A 15,106-nucleotide genomic window follows, 5' to 3' on the forward strand; every position below is an offset into this window, starting at 1 on the left:
GTTGATACTATGAAATCAAGCAGCATGAACACGTAATGAACTTAAGGTTGAAGAGAGGAAACAGCCCATAATTTTATACTTTAAAAAATTTCTTTGTATCCTTCTGTGGGGGAGTAAATGTCAGAGGAGTACACACTTAATTTTGAGGCAGGGAATCCAATGCCTAGAATGGTACAGATCAAAATCCAGAAAAGTCAGACTTCTATTCCCTGCTCGGTTAAAGTGTGGCCATGCACAGATCACTTCAGGATTAATTTCACTAAATTTTAGCTTGGCATCTACTTTAAGTTAATGTTTCTCAAAGGGACAATTCATTGCATCATAGAAAGGTTATCTAAGATGAGATGTATCACCCCTCAAGATGGTTAGTTAGGAAAGATTAATTTCACCTTAAGTGGAAATAATTTCCAAAAGGACCTGTGAGACATGAGAACATACCTTCTAATGAAATTCATTCAAATTTGCTGTTTTGAAAAATCTCATTATTTCTCTCTCACTGTTCTTGTACTCCATCTAGCTGTGTTGGGAGGACTGCGGTTCTTAAGTGCTTCTCTTTGGAGAGCTTTTTCATGAAACGCCAGTGGAATTGTAGCATTAACTACCAGGAAAGAGAGGAAAACCAACTGAAATACAGTGAACAGCTGAGCCACGCCTTTGGCTGAGGTTGACTGAAGCAGGACTTGGCGTTCTACAGGGCATCGTCTAGGCTGGGTCCCAACCGTCCTTCATCTTATTGACAATTCTTTCATCTTTTGTTCTTGACAGGTTGGTTTTGTTGCTTTACACGGTAGGTGAATCTGTGCACTTACATTCGACCAATACACACGATACTCCCATGAGGATGCTGTGGGTTGTGGATGGGGAAGAATTGATTGCAGCATCAAGAGATGTGTGGGAAGTTTGTTCTGTACTTAGGTCAGCTCAGAACAGCTGTCTCCTCTCTTTCACATCATTTTAAGACATGCATGCATTTAAGCTTATCTTGGATAATCTCTTTGGCCACTCTGTCACCTACAGAGGCACAGTAAGCACAGGAAAAAATGTCAGGCGTCAGTCATCTGGTTGAGACTCATAGGGGATCCAAGACCTTTTCCTCTGGTGGGAGGCTGAAGTACCACTGCTGCTCAGATGATCTTTGGATTGCATAAAAATTTACAAGTTTCTTCTAAACACGGAAAGCACGAGCACATTGGGGCTAGATGGTGTATGACACGACTGGTCTTTGCTTGAGAATGGAACTGGGGAATGGAGAAAGCTATTGTAACAGCAGAAATTACCAGTGTGTAAAATAGCCACAAATCATTGGAAAAATATAAAACTGAATGATGTGCATGGCTTTGTGACCAAAGGGAGACAGAGGTTCCACCTTCACTAACCTTTGGGATAAGATGTTTCATTTTCTCTCTCCTTGTGTAGCCAAGCAGCCCTTTGGACAAAGAGGGGTGAGCTCCCTCCTGGGACCCCAGAGGAGCTGAGCCTCCAGCTGCTCTCGCCACAGGTGCTGTGTCCCATTCCTTCGTGTCTACACAAACCAGCACCAAGTGGCAGTTGGTGGGGTTCTGACCAAGGGCCAGTGGAGTCACACAAGCACTCTGCGAAGGAAAAGGAGGTCTCCTTCCCCCAAACATTGGCTTTTCAGGAGGAACTTCTGCATAGTCTGTTTTACAAATGGCTAAAACACGCAGTCCTCCTCACTATGATTTCTGTCGGATAAGCACAGCCTCATGGGAAGCCTTTAGATGACAATACATATCCACACGTCTACTGTAGGTTAAGGCAACAGAGCAGCAAGAGGCCAAATCTTGCATAATATCAGTCCCTTTTCATCATCCCTAGCATGACTGGCACTTCCGGCAGCACAGCCCTTGGACTAAACAGATTGTGTGATGGATTTCTCAGTGGAAATTCTCAAAGCTGTCAGTGTACGTGCTCATTACAGACGTCAAGAACAACAAACAAATCTGAGTGATTGTAGGTAACTAATGTAATTAATTATCCACATGGCAGGCAATTTCTGTGGCAAATTCTATTACCCTATCTCTTGAAATTAATACAGGTAAGTATTCTTTGTCTACATTTCTTGCTGTTGTAAAAAGAGAAAAGAAATGTTCACAGCAGGTGTCCTGAATTAAAAAAGGTAGAAAACAGGAGGCCTCTGGGCACCAAGGAAGGCTTCAAACATTACATAACTGTGTATATTCATATATAGATCAGAAGAACATATTCTTCTTCTAATAACTGATCCAAGAAAATCCATTCTTTGCAATGTTTTAATGTGATTTTATAAACTTACTTTTCAGGACACTTCTAACCAATACATAAATATGCCACTGTGGCTCAAAAGTTATTAAGCTTTCAATGACAGCAGCGTGAACCTTACAAGCTGAAAACGTGACAAAGAACAGATTTCTCTGCACATCAGATCTGCATCTTAATCAGGGAACTCTTCTCCCAGATTGGCAGCAGCTCCATGAGAGCAGCTTTCCCACATTGTTTGTCCAGTATTTACAGCTTTTGAAGACATCCCCTGCTCCCCAGGGAAGGAAGATATCTTCCCCAAAGCACTACACCAAAACAATGAATGAAAAAATGTGGCTTTACACCTGCTAGTATTTTTTCAGCAGGTTTAGAGTGCGCATTCACTATAATGATATATCATAAATACTCAGCTAGAAGAGAGTGTTTTCTAACCACTAAAAGATGGTCCTGTTTGGCCATTGCATCAGCGTGGAGTCACTCTTTCAACTTAAAAATGCAAGCAACTTCCAATACATATTTGGCAAAGGTTTGTAGTTGTTCATGAACTGACCATCGAGCATTTTTCTATAGAATAAAAAATTGCTGACAATTGTCTACAATTTTTAAAGATACAGACCTTTAGGCTCAGTGATTACATTGTTGTAAGCGGCAAAATATGCATAAAAGCTCTATTAACACTAACAGAAGCCTTAAGTTTTATGTATTTCCACATACACATTCAGACACACAGTTTGTTATGATTAGCTGCCTCAATAAAATAAGCTACTTGTAAAATTACAGCAGGTGTTTTTGTGGGGCTGCATCTATGTGAGTAAGTGGAGAAAGAGGAGATATGTACTGAACTAATGAACTCCTTGGTTTAGAGCTGCTGATTAATTGCAGTGCAAATGCTTTATAAATACTGCCTACAAAACAAACATTATTTCTATTCATCTAGGACAGGGGGGTGATAGAATATGGAATAAAATAAACCTCAACTATATAGCTAAGTATTTGAGAATCAGTTTTTATTAGTTTTCTCAAAATTATTCCTATGGAATTGCTCAGGGAACAGGATTGTCTGGTAAACACCTGCTTGGCTCTTCAACAGTTCCAAAGTTTTCAAGGATTTAATCTGAATTTGCCCTAATAAACGTCCATCAAATATTGCTCTATATAACAGGAAAGGTGATTTGTTTTTCTTAAACTGACCCTTTGCAAAGAAAAGATTTAGACTGCTTCTCCTTAGACTCTGGGAGGAACACTTTTCTTACATTTAGTATAAAATCAATACAAGCGTCATTCAAAAGCCATTACAGTCATTGAAGAGACTTCCTTCCCACAAATGGGGTTTGGATCAAGATGGTGTTTGTGTTACACAGTTCAGGGTACTCCTCTGTATTTGTCTCCTTCTTAATAAATTCTCCCTCAAGTTGTGTTTCGGAATATAATGCAGGCACAATATTTGTTTAATAATTTTTAGCATTAAGTTACTCGATTGCATTTCTTGGAGCTAACACCACCAGCAACGATTCTCCCAAGTGATTACACTGAATCTAAATACTCTGTAAACTGTGGGCTGAACAGTGGTTAAGTGCAAAGTGGCTAATTTATTTTGGTACTTACAAAGTCATTCTTACTTTTAAGAGTCCAACCAGAACACTGCATAGACAAGCATGCTATCATATTGCAACAGAAATTAAACGTTTCAAAGTAACCTTTATAAATGTGTATATAAAAAAATAGCTATTATCTGGAAAGCACAGTTTTCAGTTCCTTTTGCCACATTTTATGGTTTTTAATTCGATTCTTAATTCCTTATTATTGTACCCTTTATCTGAATAGCTACTAGTTATTCTTAACCATTTATTCTAGTGCTGCTCTGAACTATTCTAATGCAGCTCCACATTCATCATGCAGTTTCACTTGCAGTCGTTTACTTATCTGGAGCAGATCATCTAAGTAACAGCATTTATATTTGTATCATACTCATCATTTTTCAAATACTTCTTTTTTTCACTCTATTATTTAGTTTCCAGTGGGGTTCAGAGACACAGCAGCACAGCAGGAGAAGGCCATCACAGTCAGGCAAGCCAAGTCCGGTTTTGGACCCCATGATTTTATTTTCTACTGCTATTTCATACTACTTCTATATGTATGGCTATTTCATCTCCAGAGGAGAGCCATTATTTTAGGCAAGTATTGATTTTCCAAGCATCTATTTTGTTAATGTTCTGGTGTTGGGCACTTTCTTTTGTCATGTGTTTGTTTAGCAGTAGAAGCCATGATTTAATTTTGAAGCAGCGTATGTTTGAGTACACAGTGTTTTCATAACTTCTTTGACTAGTGTTGATTGACTTACTTGGTGTTTGTATCCGGTGTATTAGCTTGATTCCTAGTGGATGATCTGATTTGAATATGACAGCAATCTGTGGTGCAGAATCATATCTCCATAACTAATCTCAGATTCCCATTACAGCTTTCAAACTTTTGTTGCTTTACTGCAGCATCAACATTATCTGAATTTTCCTGTATTCTCCTACTAGCTATTAATCAAGCTACCCTAAAATGATAAACCTAATTGTGATAGCAATATACAAAGCCCATTGCTTGGTAGACCTCGGTCTATTGGAGATGTTCGGTTTCGTTGCCCATGGACAGTCTAACAAAGTAATTTCACCTCGTTAATGATGCAAAGTGAAACGCATCAACGTTTAGTTTTCAGTGGACCTTTTTTTCTGAGTTGTTTATTAAAATGAAATATAAAGGGTCAAATGCTGATTTCATTCTTGCTGGGATAAATTGCAAAAAACTCTAGAGAATTCAGAGAATTTATCACACTGCAAATGAAATCAGTCTGGCTCAAAAGATAGCAATAATTCTAAGAAAGTATTTCACCAGAGGCCTTCAGCCAAGACTGACATTCAGTTGTAACTGAACTAGCTTTATGTAAATGGTAAAGTTATGTTTACTAAATAACTTATCCTCAAGCAGAATTTAAAGTGAACAGTCTAGCTGCAAGATACTGCTCAAATCCCAGCAGACAGTACTTTCTATTTGTATTCATGGACAGAAACTTCAGCTGCTATAGATTGGAAAATGAATCTTTTATGATGATGGTATGGATTATGCAGTGTCTGAAAAATTAGGCAGCTGAGAAACCTCTAATAATTCAGCAAAGATTAATAAGCGTCAGTCAGTCACATCTCTACCAGTGATCTCTATTTAATCTTTTTTGAGTCAGAAGAAATAAGTAAAGGAGGACATCAGCTAGAACTTTTTAAAGAACTGTCTTGAGACATCCTTTTCCCATCTTGTCTTCTTCTGTTTGCAGTCTGTGGGTTGCATTCTTTAAATTAAAAAGGAACTTTAGTCATAGCTCAAGCTGTCTTAAAATATTGCTTCTAACTCCGCGGGTCAGAAACTGAAGAAATCTAACAGCATCTTCAAGGGGTAACAATTTTCAAGAGAACAGTCCCTTGGTGACCAATAGAGATTGAGTGCTGATGTTTAAAGTTTTGCTGTTTTTTGGCACCTCCTGAATTTCTAAGCCCTTTTCCTTCAGCACTGCTGGCCCTTGGCAAATCAGCCCATTACTCTATGGAAATCATAACTCCAAAAGAGAAAAGTTTGACTTACTGACATCAAAGACTCAGTACAGATCAAGTAAGCCCTCAGAGATTAATTTAGATGACAATTTCCCCTCCCAGAAGTCAAAGATTTAGCATTGTCAAGTCATCTTTCATGCCATAATGTTCAAGTCGTCATCATGAGTCTGTTTGGAGAAGGGGAGATTGGGCGAGAGCTAATGCTTGCGGTGATGTATGTGCCCAGTTCTAGCCAGGCATCCCCAAAACAGAGGCACTTCAAACCACTCACCAGGACCCGGGAACCTTTGTAATGGAGGAATTGACTCAGAAATGGGAGCTTTGTTTCCTCTTCATCATACTTTAATACACAAAACTAACAAGTAAGCAAACAAAAGATGAAGGGCCTTAGCTGAATCCCCACACTGAGTTTCCTGACTTATCTGTACCAGGCATTTCTAATCAGAAGAAAATGCCCCAGTGTCCCCCCAGTTTTGGATTCAGGTCCTGTAATGTCTACTTTCAGGGGAGTTTGAAATCAGGCTAGCAGCCGTTACTTACACGAGAATATCTAGGCCAGATTTTTCATTCTTGAAAATTACATTCAATGCCAAAATTGCACCTGCAAACAGTTATTGCTGGAATGATTAGTTGCACTTTTTTATCATGTGATTTTTTTAGAGCAAAATTGTTGGTCCTACATTCTGTGGCTGTTAATTACTGTATTTTCACTTAAAAAGTGCATTCCTTAGAGCCTCTTATATACCCTTTGTCTTGAAAACCCAAATCCTCAGGTAGCCTGTGAAAAATCAGAGGCGAACAAGTTTTTGACAGAGGGGGAACTGGAAAAGAAAGGGCTCCTAGGATTGGAAAAAAGCATGAAATATTAGCTGCAGATGTGTTTATCTCACAGTTTTGTGTTTTTAAACAGACAGACATGGTTTATATTTGTGAAAATGCAAACCTGCTCCTGCTTTGAAGGCCTTTCCTTCTCTTCATCTGACAGACTATGTTAAAGGTCTTAGGTTTATTAAAAGATATTAAGAGGTGATTTTGGACCCTGGCATGTGCTGAGGATATGGTGTGAATGGTGTATGGACCCGTCTGGATGAAATGTCATTACCTGGTTGGATGAAACCACTGGGTCCACGGCCCAAGCGGTCCCTTCCAGGGACAGCATGTGAAAGAGCACTACCTGACTTAATCTGTGTCAGTTGTCCTATCAACACCTCTTGGTTTCAGGGAAATTTTCAGGAAACGCCACCAAATGACAGTAGGCTGGTTCTGGAGGAGATACAGAACTGGTTGAACAGAAGAAATGTGATGTGAGTATTCATGTGGAAGATTGCTGGGTCAAACTGAAAATTGTTGCATTTGTTCTTCTGAAGCACCAAATCTCTCTCTTTTTGCATATAAATTATATTTATATGGTATGGCATAGCTTCATGCAGGGCTACCGAGAATACAGTCCTCAGCAGTGCAAGGCTGATACACCGGATCAGTTCCTCTGGCCCACCACGGCGTGCTCCAAATGCTGAACAGATCTGGGGAGAGAAACGTGGCTTTCTGCTGTTTCTCCAGCATACCTGCCTTGGAGCATCCACAATTCCCTCTTCTCTTGCTGTCTTGGACTTACTCTTCTTCACATCCCAAAATGTGTAAATAGTAGAGGTGGGAGCAGATAGAAGCACAGAAAGAGCAAATTCTGGTCTGTTATTTTTGTTGTGTCTTCTGAAAGACTTGTACAGTCTTCTTGCAAAGGAGCCCTTTTTTAAAGAGCCAGCTTTGCAGCACATAACATTCAGCACATGATTTATTACATACTGAACTGATTTTATAAATAAATTCAATAAAAAGATGCATTCATCATTATAAACACACTGATTACAAGGCCAAATATAAACAGCAGAGAGTGGGAAGGAGGACTATATCTCAGTCTGACTTTGTATGTAGGCTTTCCAATGACAGGCTCTTACTGGTTATTTGACAGAAGCCATCAACAGGCATCCTTGGAGGTGAATATTTAATGTAGGATTCATTTTAGCATTTGATTTAGTGGCAATTATTCCTCCAACATTAACAGTGAAATGACACTAATGCACTCTGCGTTTTGCTGTTTTCAGAGACTACGCCTGGGTCACACGATGCCGAAAAGGGAGAAAGGAAGCACTGGGACAAGAGCAAGCAACAATTTGTATACAGTTAAAACTTATTTATAGTCTGGTATTTCTGAAACAGGCTCCTCTCTTTTTCACTCAGTGGATACACTTCTACAGATATTTATCCCTCACTTGACCTTCATACTTGTGAATTGTGGTATATCTTGTGCCTGGAAATTAGCCTTCTGAACATACCAGAGTTCACAGACAAAACCTGAACTACACAAAAGTGTTTGTCATCTACCTTATAAGAACATGCATAACTGCATATTCTCCCTAGAAACATGATAATTATATTGAGCCAGACTCTTTTATATTTCTGGCTGAATTTATCCCCACAGAATACCATACAGAATCTAACAAAAAAGAGCCACTAAATTTGTAACAGATTCTTTCTACTTAGGTACATCGATAAAAAAATAGAGGGTGTGAAAACTTGTCGCAAGACTCATAGAAAGAAAAGGAAATTGTGACGATGCTGGATCTAGAAAAGATGTGAATGGAGGAGAATAGGCTACATTTGAAATCACTTCTGTCAGTTGAGAAGATGGGCAGAGTAGCTGGATTTTCTAGTTTGTTTTGGGCCAGTTCCCCCACTCATAGGCTACATCTGCTTTAGGTTTGTTTGTGCATAGTGAACAGGTTGCATTTCTCAAAAGAGTAAAGTTGGGCATCAGCTTGGAATTTTGGAGGTTGCCATGGTTTCAATATTTTTATCTTCTCTGCAAGTCATTAAGATTGCATTGCCATCTTCAGAGCAACTGCACCTGAAAAACAGGACTTTCTTGCTTATGGAAGCCAGTGGTCTAGCGCACACACATAAAAACAAGGGAACAGTGCAAATATTGCTGCCCAGAGAAAAATTGGCTATCAATGGGCAAATAGCAGCAATTCTGAGCCAAAGAGACACATTTCTTAAAGGGCCCATGAGTCAATATGCAAATTATTACAGATTTGTAATGTAGGAAAAATGTGGAGTATTCAGTGAACTTTTCAAAGCAAGAGCTTGAGTAAGGAACACCACTGAAAAAATTATTCCAATTAGCAAAGCCATTTGCCAGGAACAGAAAATGACTCAGAGAAAATGTCAGCGGGTTCAGTAGCGAACTAGCCTCTCTCTTTGGAGAAAGACAGCTCAACCTCCTGGAGCCTGATGTGGCTCATCCAGAGCGAGCATCTTTGCTGAAACACATCTCTGAGGTCCAACTGTTCCAAGAACAACTAGGTTTTACTCTTGTAGGATTAAATTCAAGATATACAAGGAAGCACACACTGTTCTCTCCAGTCAGAGCCAACTCTGGTCATATCCTTTAAAGAGTCTGGAATTAATTGCATAGTCCCTCCAGACACAAATCAGGATTTATCTGCTTGGGTGAAGTTTTGTTTATCCCGTAAATTAAAATCTTCAAGTGAAAAATCCAAGCTGCCTCTTGGCTTGCAGAGGAGAGAAGGGAAAGAAACTGGGGTTGTGTGGAGGAGGCTATGTAACGCCAAGCAGGCAGGAGCAGTGACTGCTTTAAGTGAGGTGCTCCTCTTCAGTGTGGCAGCGCTGTCCTGTTTGCAGTAACACAGGCTGTGCCCTGAGCAGGATGGAAGCCTTCCTGGGGCCTCTGTAAAGAGAAAGTTTTGCTTTCAGTACTCTCTGGTATAGGCGACCCCTTCCTATTTGCGCAGACTCCTCAATTGTTTTCTGGGTCTTGTGCTACATAGATGTTTTCACTTAGTCAGGGAGGAGTACTCACGTCTGAGAGTTTTTTGCCAAAAGGAGTTGTGAGAGCTGCGGTGAAGACAGAGTAAGTAGAAAAACATGAGAAATTGGAAGGGAATACACCAGTCCTTCTAACATGGCAGCAGGAAGCCGACCTACTCTGGCTGCAGTGCTAAACATGGATAGTGCCTCCCTCTATGGAGTGGAATTAAAAACCACGTTTGTTCTGGAGCAGAGGAATCACACCCGCGCATGCTTTTACACTGGCAAGTAAAAGTGTACCTTGTACCTTGAATCCAGATCAACCTTTTTATTAAAATTAAGGGTACTTTAAGTGTCTTTTTAAACACTCTTTTTGATCACCTCTCCATTCAAGCAAGATCTGTGAGGCTGAGATGTAAGACCTTTATGCCTGGGATGTTTGCATGTTGTCTTTAACTACTGTTACATTTCTGGCTTTCTTTTGTCTCTCTTTTTTTCCCCTTCTTTTTCCAGAAGTCCAGTTATTCAGCAGATAAAGTAAACCCATTTATTTAGCCATTAAACATCCCATATCTGTCTCAGTTACCGCAGTTTTAAAATGCTAGTTTACACCCACAACTCAATAAAATAGAGCCACACATCACCTTCTAAACAGAAAAAACCCAACCTTTCAAATCACAGTTCCATACACTTTAAAACCTCACTACTTTAGGAGCTGACCACCTTCCAAAAAGACTACGTAGAGCTAAAGTGTCTCTCCTTTTGAATCTCCATGAGGATACAGGTGGCTTTTCATGTATTGTTTAATCACAAGAAAGCTATGATCCAAAGATTATATTTACAACCCTCCTGGAAAAAAAAAAGATAAGTGTCTAGCACCGGGAGTCCTCATGAGCACGAGCTCTTCAGGCAGCCGCCTGGTGCCAGAGAGGCCAAGCTCACGGCTTCTGCCAGCTCATGCGCTTTGTTGACTGATCCCTCATTCCTGTGGAGTGCACTTATCATGTTGAATCAACATCTCAGAGAGAAAGGAGGTCTTGGAGTTAAATAAGGTCCCGATGAACTGAACGCATTAAAAATGCAAGATCTGAAGTTTCAGTCTCAGCTGACATTTCAAAAGGGAAGCGAATGTCACGACTCAGAATTTAGGATGAAACAAGTGCACTTTTTTTTGCCAAGCAGGCCAAGAGCTTTCTCCTTTCTGAGGAACTCTCAGTTCATCCTCAGCGTACAGTGTTTTGCAGCTAGTAAATTAAGTGGCTACAAATATGTGAACTATTGTGGTGAGGTCTGCAGGTCACACAGAGGCAAAGTCCCCCCCCCCCTTTTCAAGGAGAGAGGGGAGAAGAGTTTCTAAGAGCAAGATCCTCAAGAATATCGCTACAGCGCAACTCAGAAATACAGGGACAGATTCCTTCAGTCACGGTGGAAGTATTGTGTAGGAAGCCAGTAATTTCCTATTTCTCCCATTAATATAACCTACATTTAACTTCAGAGAGCTTTCTTCCTTCAGCCATTGATCTCTCTGAGGTTACACGTTCTCAGGTGAAACACTGTTTATCATGGCTATGAAAAGTATGTGCTGCTTGATATCATCCGTTTACAAGTAACATATAATTTCATGATGTGCCATCAGCTGCTGTACTGGCTGCAGGTGTTTAGTCAGGGAGAGGGTACCAAAATATGCAAATAGCAGCACTGTGGAGGTATGCACTTTAAATCCATCAGCAGTTGTCTAATGTGTCCTGGACTTAATTTTATCACTGTCATTTCCTCCCAATTTGAGACACACTAAAAAAACCCAACAACATCAACTAAGAATGGAAGATTCGGTCACAGTGAGATTCCTGTTCTTTGTACAGAAGTGGGACAATCACCAAGCACTGAATGGAATAAAGCACTGGGTGACTCCCATCGCATTGTGACCATACCCTCTGCTGTCCTTATTCCAGCAAAGGGAAAGCGAACAGAATTACAATTTGTGGCATGACTGGTATATTTCAGCGTGAACCAGATATGTACATCCTTTTCTGAATCATCCAATAGTGTCCCCCCTCCAAACAGGGAGCTGACAAGATGGATCAAGACTATTTCTTGATGTAGCATTTCTCTTGTCCATTTTACTAAACAGCACGATTGTCACATTTAACAACATTCACACATCTTCATCTCAGAGAGACAAGCATTTGTAGACTGCTGAAGGTGCCATATCACAAAGGATTTGATAAGAGATAAAAGGTTTATTCCTGTCTTTAAATGTCCTGAGCAAATCTCTGACTGCACTTGCTGAACTGGATCACCAGATTCCCTGCCAACTTCCCACCATGGTGTAATGGGATGTTACAAATTTAAAGGAGGTAAAAGCCACCCGAGGACTCCAAATATGTGTCAAAAAGCCTGATTTGCACAATGGTAGAGCAGTGTCTGGATATTGCTACTCTTCATAACATTGGTACGAGGCTGGACACAGGACAGAGCTGAGGCTCAACACACACCAGGATCCTGGGCAGCAAAGCCTCCCCATGGGAAAACACACCAGCCCTGTAGTGAAGATAACAAATGACTGCGTTAGGCAGCTGAGCAAATTCAACTCTGCTCTGTTACACTGCCAGTCACTGGAGCATAGCTAAAATAATGCAATGCATCTTCAGTAGCACCTTAAGCTAACTTGGCTGGAGCCTCCAGTGCATTGTGGCACTCTGGGGCAGTTAAGGTTATTTGTGTCTTCACCGGTCACTCCCTACCTTAAAATATTTCAACTTAAGTGTAGCTTTATTTCTGACTTTGCTAGGTGTGTGGTGTTTGGTTTGGTGTTTTAATGTAAATATACTGTCACAAATACTGTAATGATACTTGACCTTGGTTTTCCCTCACAGCAATATAACCAAACCCCAACAATATTTTTCAGGCTTACAGTCAATATCAGATGAAGTGCAATGTAAACATGCTGAAACTAACTTTAACTAGCTATCCTGGGAACTAGTAGTAAAATTTAGTGGCATCTATGTAGGGTTTAATGAGGGCTAATTTACTTAAATTTGCATAACTTCTCCACAGAAGTTCATGACACAAAATTAATGTAACAAAGAAGGAAAAAAAAGGAACATAAAATATGTCAGACCAAAGGAGAAAAAACACAGCTGCATATCTCTCCTAGTTACAGTTAAACATTTAACTTCTTGTAAGCATCATCTAACAAAGCAATCAGGAGGAAGAAATTAGAAGATGAGGGAGAAGGAGTTAGAGAAGGAGTCGTCCATGTAAAAGGCTGCACAATTTGAAGTCCACAGATGAATGGCGATACCATTCAGTTCAGTAGGTTTATCAATAATAAATTACTCCTTCTAAAAGATCTGCAATTTAAAAAAAAAAAAATCAAGTGGAGAAATAACAATGTGGAAATTATGTACATTCATTTCTAATCTAAGGTAAGCACTAGGTGAACATTTAACAGTTTTAAAGGGGTCTAGGGGGCTACACAAGGTTGATATGTCCCAACCTCTGTGATAAATAGATCTTCTCAAACTCGCAACAGGAATATTACAACATCCAATTGCTGGCACCTCTCAATTCAAAAGCAGCCCAGGGCCAAGTAAATTATAGCAGTGACTTAGCCTTGACATTTTTCTTTTCATTTTACAATAACGGCACATAAGAATGTTTCCACTGTAACATTTAAGTCAAGTGAAAAACACATTTTAAATGTCTGATATCTTTTTTTTAAAGAAAGATATGATTTTATTTTTTTTTTAAAAGAGCAACTTTTCCTGAGCAAACACTTGCAGTCATGAAGCAGAAATCGGGGAGAATGTCAGCAGTTCAGATTTGCAATGTGGGATCTCAGCTTCCCTTGTCACCTGCCCATTTGCAGTTCCAGTACTGAGTCCTTATTAGGAGGCTGACATAAGCCTTATTCTCCTTTCCTCTAACCCAGTGTTGCACTATTATTGCTCCATTAACTCCACTTTTGATCTATGCCCATGTAAACAGAACACATTTACCATAACATTAACAATAAAGAAATAAATCTGTGGTCATGCGGGAAACCCTTCATTGACATGACCCCATCTAAGAGGAAAGGGCATTCAATCATCCCATCAGGGTGTAAGAGGGGAGCACATGGCCAGACCAATGCCACAAACCTTGATTTGCAGGTTCTAGCAGATCCCTAAATCTATGTGCTTTCAACAGCACTTGGGTTTGAAAGTATTCATGAAAGACACTACATAACAAACTGCCTGGGGCTTAAGAGAGGCTATACAGACAGAAAGACAGCCAAGGGCTTGCACGTCCAGGTGCTACCATGAACCTCAAGCCACCTGCACAGAGCCATTCCCTCTTCTTTTTCCAGCCCTGCAGATCCAGTCTTAAGCTGCCAGGTCTTAGCACACCTCAGACCAGCCTCAAGACGACCAGTGTGGGTCTGGTTTTATCACTGCTAGTATTGCTTTGCTGGTGTGGGTTATCCCCACCTGGCACTCAGTGCCCTGGTAGATGCTCATACGGCTCCTGTGCTTTATGTTGCCCTGAATACGCTGGCCTGGAGGAATCCCAATTGCCCCCTGGATTCAGTTTCAAGCCCCATTTGTACTTCTAGAGCAGTGCAAAGAAGACTAAATGGCGCTGGTATGTTCTCTTCAGAGTTTACTATTGAAATCTCTATTGCCAGTATTTGAAGTTGAGCTTCTGTGTAATCTGAGGATTTAACTTAATGGTCCCAGAGATAAGTTATGCTCTCAAGCTGTGACATGACTCCAGAAAGCCATCTCTACGCTGTGGCTTTTTGTACCTCTGAGAATGACTCAGTAGATAGAGGCCACAAAATGACAGGTAAGAATTGAGGATAGATATATGTAATAAGGTGTAATTGCCCTAAATCACTTGCCTGGAGTTACTAAAAGAGAGAGCAAACAGCAGTAAAACCAGTGATTTAAAGTCCACAGTTTGTCACCTGAGGGAAAAAGTTAGCTAGAAGAGGCAAGACTATTAAAGTAGCTGCACATTATCCCTAGCACAGTTTTTATAAAGGCAGAACTCACTGTCAGCTCTGCTGGGCTCATTATGGCTTTACTGTTTATCTAGAGAAGGTGTTGAGGTGTGTGAGGATGCTAAGTAGTTGGAAACAGCTGAAGACAGTTTTCCATAGCCATTCAGGCATCCATGTCCTTCAGTTAGGTACCGGGTGGAGAGACAGGTTGTGTGTACCTCCAGTCGCTCCTTTAACCATCGGCTGGCTGGGGAAAGGGGTTGGGTGGTTTCATGACTCAGGCTTTTGGTTTGAGAAGTACTCTCCAGAGGACTTTCAGGTAATTGTGTTTTTTTTCAGAAGGAAACAACTGCAGCTTATCTGGGAGATGGCATTTGTTCTTAGAAAGTAATTTGTCTTTCTACATTTTTCAATTAAATAATTATGCACACATATATTATTATAA

The sequence above is a fragment of the Pygoscelis adeliae genome, unplaced genomic scaffold (assembly GCF_000699105.1).
Source record: "Pygoscelis adeliae isolate BGI_AS28 unplaced genomic scaffold, ASM69910v1 Scaffold42, whole genome shotgun sequence".
In the NCBI taxonomy this organism is placed as follows: domain Eukaryota; kingdom Metazoa; phylum Chordata; class Aves; order Sphenisciformes; family Spheniscidae; genus Pygoscelis; species Pygoscelis adeliae.